Source organism: Carassius gibelio, chromosome B23, assembly GCF_023724105.1.
Source record: "Carassius gibelio isolate Cgi1373 ecotype wild population from Czech Republic chromosome B23, carGib1.2-hapl.c, whole genome shotgun sequence".
In the NCBI taxonomy this organism is placed as follows: Eukaryota; Metazoa; Chordata; class Actinopteri; order Cypriniformes; family Cyprinidae; genus Carassius; species Carassius gibelio.
In genome coordinates this window covers 27614857-27623193 of record NC_068418.1, presented here as the reverse complement: position 1 = coordinate 27623193, position 8337 = coordinate 27614857, and the positions used below count along the sequence as shown (strand labels likewise).

Below are 8337 nucleotides of genomic sequence, written 5' to 3'. Positions count from 1 at the left end.
ATTTTCTATAGGGCAGCAATAGAGTCTATCTTACGGTATGGTATCACCAGTTGGTTTGGTAATCTGAGTGTCAAACTTAAATCACAGATTCTCAACCTGGTCAGAGTAGCGGGCAGGATTATGGGTCACCCCCCCCCCTTAACCCTCAGGAACTGTTCAACGAGGCTGTCCTTACTCAGGCAAAAAACATTCTAAATGACAGTTCCCATGTTTTGTGCAGCGAATACTCGCAGATGCCCTCAGGGAGAAGATACAGGGTCTCCTTATGTAAATACAACCGGTTCAAACATTCTTTTGTCCCAGTGTCAGTTAAGCTCATTAATGAGCAAATGTAGGGAGGTTTTTATCAGAACTGTAACATGTACCAACATCTTTTTAAATTCGTACCAGAATTTTTAATATGTATAGCATTTGTAGTGTGTGTTCGAATGTGTATTAGTACTGTATTGTGCACCGCACTTTAACATGCACCAGCACTTTACTGTGCATTGCACTTTAAATGTGTAATTGTAATTGCAATGTACTTCAAGTATTGAAGCTTGATCCTCTTGCACTTTGGTCCCCATCTGGTTGCCAGTTATGTACCCTCTCCTTTGTTGGATGTTTTATGTTTTATGTTGTCTATATGTTTTATGTCTGCCTATGCAGCAGTACCCTGTCTCTAAACCAAATTTCTCCCAAGGGAGACGAATAAATGAACTTGTCTTGACTTGATATTATTGAACAGAAGAATTTCATTTCGATTGTTCATCTGAAATGTCCTCATGTAAAGCTGACTTTATTACCTGTGATGTGGTGTTTCCCGTCAGTGTAGTTTGAATGGTGAATATCATAAATGAAACAAACAAAGCTGCTTTTTCTGACCCTTCTGACATATATTTGTTTTTGTTTGAATCAAGTCATCTAACCCTAATGAACCTGAACCCATATATTCATTCATTATTTATTTATTGTTCCCCTCCTCTGCACACTGACACACACTGTACTCCTTTAGTTCTACTGATCACACAACATCCATTTGATTGCTTTGTGTTAGACTTTTTACATTTACATTTATTCATTTAGCTGACGCTTTTATCCAAAGAGACTTACAATTGCTATATATGTCAGAGGTCGCACGCCTCTGGAGCAACGAGGGGTTAAGTGTCTTGCTCAGGGACACATTGGTGTCTCACAGTGGATTCGAACCCGGGTCTCTCACACCAAGGAATAATTCATAATTCTTGTCTGATTCTATAGTCATATTAGAGTTAAATGTTTTTCCAGACAGGATCCTGGATTTCTCTTTTTATCACAAATCTGAAAATACTGTCCACAGACAGAAAACAAACACATTTGCACTATGTTTTTAGGAGTGAAATGTTGTATGAATCAGTGTGAATTAAATATGAACAAACCTTCAGAATATAGAGAGGAAAACAACTGTACAGTTTGGTGTTTGTGAGAGAAAAACATCTTGAAGTTTACAGATGCAAACAGATAAAGTACAGTAAAATAAACACATGATATGGCATGCTTTCTATCCACTAGTCTGAAGAACACACAAAATCTCAAAAATTGACCAGATCACGAAAAACTTTTTTGGCATGCATGTCTTCCAAACTGTGCAACACTCTCAGAAAGCAGGTACAAAAGCTGTCATCATTTCATAAACGTGCACCTTTTTACCTTATTTACCCAAAGTGTGTGCATTTCAGTACGTTAAAGCTGCACGTTTGTACCTGAAGTCACATCTTGTCTTCTGAAAGTGCAGCTCATGTGCAGTTTGTCATTGTGTTGCCGCTGAAGCCACTTCACAAACTTGTTCTTGTGAAACGTTCTGCTCTTACACAGAACTGACAAGGCCCCTGTTCTTCGTACGTCGCTAACTCAGTTAGCTGGATTTGATTGTTGATGATTTGGCGTGATCTTGGATCGTTTGGTTCTTCGAAGCTCATCCCGGAGCTGCTGTCATAGCAACAGGTCCGTTAGCTTAAACCTGGTCGGGAGCAGCTTATTTCATTTAAACAGGATTAGATCGCTTCTTTTCAACCAGAACTGATACTCAACATATGTCTGCTACCACCGCTACATTTTTACAAGAGTATCGTACTGATCTAGGGACAATAATTTAAAAAAATATTTTAAAATAATATTAAAATGCTGTGTAGTCCATAACAGCCTACTATAGACAGCCAGTTTTACTCACTGAAATATCTATTTGTCATAAAATTATTACTTCATTATTGTATTAGAGTCTTACACACATGCTATACAGATAATAGAGTCGTGCATTATTTTGAGTGATGATGATATTATAAGAGTGGCTTGATGGAGCGCAGGAGATGCAGATAACATGATATTGACTCTTAAGAAACTTTCAATAATGCTGTTACGTAACAAATCTGTCCAAATATAAAATGAAATTAATAGATAATTTCTACATTGAAATAAAAATGTAAAGACTGCACAACTATAAATTGCGAATCTAAATAATTGGGAATCATGAAAAGAATTCTAATAAAATAAAAACATGTATCTATTATCTGTTTCATGTATCTATTATAACATTTATGTAGTTTTGTTTGCTTGGCTGTTTCCTTATAAAAGTCCAGAAATTTGTTGTTCGTCAGGTGTCATTTTAAATTATATGACGTCATTACATTGCCGTCTTGCCACCAGCCAATCGCTGCACTGCTGATCATGGTTTCGAGTATCGATACATATCCCCTTTTAAGCCATGGTTGCCAGGGTAGCGGTTTTCCCGCACAATTGGGCTATTTTAGAAAAGGAGTTGCGGGAAAAAATACGGAGTTGCGGGTTGCGGTTTTTTGGCTACATTTATGATGTACTGCGGCCGCAAAAAAAATAAAATAAAATAAAATAATTGTGGACAAAGATAAAAGTGAACCTTTTATTAGTGGGTGTTGATCCCCCGGGAATTAATACTTGCGAGTAGTATTAATACTTGAGCGCGCGCCACATGTGCTTTGACATCACAAATCAAGCATCATCATCACGTCACTCACATCATGAGAGCGTTGTAGTCAGAAGCGTTGGTTCGGTTGTCTGTGGATGAACAAGCAGCATTCTAAAATGTCAGGTAAATGGGGAAAGTATGGAAAGAAGTATCGCAAAGAATGGGAGACGGAGAAAGGATTAAAGGAGTGGATTCGAAGTGTTCCAAATGATGATAGAATAGTGTATTATATATATATATATATATATATATATATATATATAAAATAGTGTATTGTGTATTAAAAAAACAGTGTGTGCAAAGAATCAAAAGAAAGACAAAAGGCGAATACTTTAAACTTAAACTTATATACATTTATTTTAAGGCCCTTTGTGGGAATCCAGCCGTTGTCTAATCTGATTGGACACTGAAAAATTGGGCTAGTTTTCATTCCATTTGGGCGGGTTTTGAGTTGTCATTGGGCTGGAAATATTTCTGGGACCTGGCAACCCTGTTTTAAGCCAACACATGAACGCGCAATTATCTCAGATAACTCAATCCAGCGATACTAATCATACACAACACCCTTACGAAAATTAACCATGGTTTTACTACAAATTAAACCAAAAAACCATGGTTACGATAGTTAAACCATGGTAACCACAAATTAACCATAGTTTAACCACGGTATATGTAGTAAATCTGTGGTTAGACAAATGGGAGTCAATACGCCATGGGTTACTACAGTTTTACTATAATAAAACCATGGTTATTTTTCGTAAGGGCAGGTGTGTTCGAAGAACCCAATTAGCCGGATCAGGATTAGCACGATGATATCATCTTGGATGTGTCATTTGATCTCGGATGTAATAAGCGACGTACGAAGAACGGGCCCAAGATGTTGAAGATCTTGTTTCTGTGATGAAGCTGCATGATTTATGTGATATTCATAATGTTGTTGGATTTGACAACACACTTTAATAATGTTATTTGATGCTTGACTGTTATAACTTTCCATTAAAGAGGGTTCTGTAAAAGCTAAATAATTTTGGATGATGTTACATGATTGATAAACAAGAATTCTACACTGCAAAAAAGATTTTCTTCCCTAATATTCATGTTGTGTTTTCTATTTTAAATATCTACAAATTCTTGAATCAGGATGCATTTACTCGACAAGTAAAATGATTAGAGATATTGTCTTAAAATCTTAAAAAAAAAAAAACTGATTTTTTTACTTGTTTTTAAATTTAGGATATTTAAAATAGAAAACAAGACATAAATACTGAGGAAGAAAATAATTGTGTGCAGTGTATAAAAATTTGTAATTTTAAAAGATAATTGGAGTGCATTTTACAAGAAAATACTATATGTGTCCCAGGACCAAAAAAAAAAAAAAAAAATCATAAGGGTCAATCATCTGAAGCTGAATAAATGATCTCTCCATTGATGTGTGGTTTGTTCAGAGGACAATATTTGTCTGAGATACAACTATTAGAAAATCTGGAATCTGAGGGAGCAAAAAAATCCTGAGCAAAAAAATCCTGAGCAAAAAAATCTTCAAATGAAAAAGTTGTTCAGATGAAGTTCTTAGCAATGCATATTACTAATCAAACATTAAGTTTTGATATAGCCTATTTACAGTAGGAAATTTACAAAATATCGTCATGGAACATGATCTTTACTTTTGTTTACAGTTACATAATTTTAGCAGACGCTTTTATCAAAAAGCGACTTACAAATGAGAACAATAGAAGCAACCCAGCCGGCACATGACCGACCTTCAACGTTGAAATATGGTTGAAATAAGGTCAGTTGTGGTTTCAACGTTGAAACAACGTTGATTCAACGTTTAAAGCTGAATGGTTGAAAAACATCCAGCACATGACCAACTTTCAATGTTGAAATATGGTTGAAATAAGGTCAGTTGTGGTTTCAACGTTGAAACAACGTTGATTCAACGTTTAAAGATGAACTGTTGAAAAACTTCCAGCACATGACCAACTTTCAACATTGAAATATGGTTGAAATAAGGTCAGTTGTTTTAATGAAACAACGTTAAAAATGTTTAATGCTAAATGGTAGAAAAAGGTTAACAAGCTTTTAAATTATTTATATTAAATTATTTAAATTAATTATTATTTTAATAGCATTTAAACATATTTAAGTCATGATACCTATTCTAAAATCTAAAGGTATATGTTAAATATTATCATCATTAACAACAATAAAACTATACATTTCGCTGCTTTATCACACTGAAACAACTCCCATTGGTAGTTTTATTTTATTACTTCTATCATGATTGGTTAATCTGGCTGTCATTCAGGAAACTGGACAACGAATCGGTTCGCGCTTTTCTACATTTAAAAATATGACCGTTGTTGTCGTCTTTCTGTGAGTGAGGCGGCTAACTGTGAGCTGCTGCTCGTTATAACTGACTGCTCGGTCGGTCCCGAATTATTTCATATTTGCCTGTACATTTTTTATTTATTTTGAGCGAATTTGAGTCGTGACCTGTCAATGGAGTACAAAAACTGTGAACACAAGAAAGGTCAGGTGTTCTGCGAGGTCCTGAAAACATCCTGTCAAAATGAGGTAAGAAAATCGCTAACTTTATCTTTATTATCTTTTGAAAATAGTAAAGTATTACCAGAGTTTACAAATGGGTAGTTTAAAGGACATGTAACCTGCAGATAAATAAATACCCGTGTGTCTATTTTTGCATTGCTTTATCACAGCTGATCAAGTTAGGTGCTCACCTAATGTGTTACTGGTGAGTTATGTGGTAATGTCTGTCTTTTAGAGATTTTCCCATATTTTCCTGATATGAATCCCATGCATTAAGTGTGTTATATATGTTTGTATTCTTATATTAGTTTCAAAGTGTTTTCTGCAACATATAAGTGCAAATGTCGTTATTTAAATAATATAATTTTAATGAATTAATGAAAATGAAAAAAAAAAAAAAAAAAGGATTGTTTAAAGCCATGGTTCTCAAAGTGTCAGGCCCCCTCTAGTTGTTATGCAGGTGAATCACTAAATTAAACTAATTAATGTTAATACATTTTAACTTAATCTTTGAGTAAGTTTTTTGCACATTTAAGTATGATACAGTTAAAGTACAGTACAGTTTTGTAACTTTTGTTACATAATTACATTTAAAATTAAATTTTAATTTAAACTGTTTTTTTTCATTTACCTGTGTATGTAAGCACAGTTGTAGTGTTAATGTTCAAACTGTATTTACCATGGTAAAGTGTCTGACAATTAATTTTCTTATTAGAATAAAACTGCCTCATTTTTTTAACTGTAGAGCTGTAGCTGAATAGTTTGGTCTACTACGCTGCTGAAATGTAATGTTGGTCATTATGGTGCAACTTAATATTTAATAACAAATATTTTCTGAAGTGGTACTTATAAAAAGTTTGAGAACCAGTGGTTTAAAGAAATGGTATAATATGAAATCCTGCTTTTTAAGAACTTTTCAGTAAACCATTTCTTCTTTCCCCTTGTAGAGTCATCGAGGATCCAGCTTGTTCTTGAAACATTGGTAAGAAATTGTTCATCTGCTTCATTGCACTGTCACTTCTGCTAGAGATGCTTTGACCTTTTGTGATAGGTTTTGGTTGTGCTTAGTTTAATAAAAATGTACTGAATTTGATTTTACTTGTTTTACTACACTGTAATGTTAGTGTTCTGATTAAAACAGTGTAACTGGGGGCTCTGAAAACACTGCTTGTGAATAATTTGTTAATATTGTACATTTTCATCTGAATACATTAAATAAGTGTTTAATGAATAGTGTTGTCCACTTTGTTTCCAACCTCACTGTTACTGAACTGTAAAGTGAAAATATTGTGTGATTTATTTTGCATTCAGTTTTCAGTTAAATATATTTCACAATATCAAAGTTATTGTCAAACATTGTGAACATACCTAAACAAACTGGTTAAATCTTATGTTCCCTCCAGAAGTTTGCCCTCTGCAAGTGAACGACGCCTTGTGGTGCCATCCCAGAGAGGTTCATAATCACTCTCAAGGACCTTTTCCTGGACTGTGCCCAGCTTGTGGAATCACCTCCCAATCTCAATCCGAACTGCTGAGTCTTTACTCATTTTCAAGAAACATCTTAAGACTCATCTTTTTCACCAGAACTTAACCAACTAATGCTAGCACTTTCCTTCTTTTCTTGTCTTTTTTATATATATATATAAAAAAAAAAAACCTGGCTATGCGTTCTGTACTAGACTAACTGAGACTTGTCATGGCACTTGTATACTGTTGTTGTTCGCTTGTACACCTGACTGCTTCTGTTCTTCTCATTTGTAAGTCGCTTTGGATAAAATCGTCTGTTAAATGATTAAATGTAAATGTTTATACAGGACGGTACAGAAAGTGCACAAGTGGGAGAGATTGGAGGGGACGGCGTCAGAAAGGACCGAGCGCTGGGACACTTTCAAGGATCACCCGAAGCACAACCACACTGTATACACTAAGGCTGCTGGTTCTAACATTTTAGAGTCCCATGCGGTAGAAATCTCATTCTGCATTCCCCACGGTAAAGAAGACACAGTCCGGGGGGGTTCCCATCAGAAATCAACTGGTGGAAGGTTCCCTTCTCGAACTGTTCAACACATTTTCACTGCACAAATGTACACAACTCTTGTAATGAGACACATTACTAAAACATGTTTTTGACAGAAACTGTAGGTTTGCACCAAAATAAAAGATCCACTGGTTTCAGTCATAAAGGTACAAGGGTTTGTCTTGTAAGTGCTGCAAAAAAATATGCATTTATGTGCCAAATTATTTCACAAAAACCTTTAAATATTATTGTATTTGGATTGTTCTACTACCTGTTTTTAGCATTACCTCCATGCATACTCTGCATAATAAAGTGTGGGATTATTTTCATCTGTTTTATACAGTATGTTTCCAAAATTAAACTGCTGTTTGACAATTTTGAGCATGTGGTAGTTTATTGAAGTTGTTTGTAAAGCCATTGCTGCCAGTCATTAGATTTTTAGCCTTGCATGTACATTGTTGATCTAAATGCCAACTAGGATCTAGGTGTATTTATACACGGTGCAAGGTACGACGGGGAAACAACGTCGTGTTATCAACGCTGATTAACTTTTCAAAATCAACACCTCATTCAGCTTTCATCCCAGGTCTGCAGCACGACCCTAATTCAGCCATAATGCAGGTAAGACGGTGAAACAGCGTCGCGATTTCAACGGTGAATCCACGTCGTGATTTCAACGTTGATCCAATTTGCAAAATCGAAAGGTTATTCAACGTTGATTCAACGTCGGGATTTCAACAGTGAATCAGCGTTGTGATTTCAACCATACATCAACGTCACGATTTCAACGGTGAATCAACGTCGTGATTTC

The 8337-nt window shown here is 35.2% G+C and overlaps 1 long non-coding RNA gene across 1 annotated transcript; it reads left to right on the top strand.

The window, feature by feature from the left end:
* The first annotated feature begins 5124 nt into the window (after positions 1-5124).
* On the top strand, positions 5125-7940 carry LOC128011986 (uncharacterized). The gene is made up of 3 exons (XR_008182683.1): positions 5125-5536; positions 6457-6491; positions 6913-7940. It is a non-coding gene; the product is annotated as an uncharacterized LOC128011986 (long non-coding RNA).
* Positions 7941-8337: the final 397 nt, after the last annotated feature.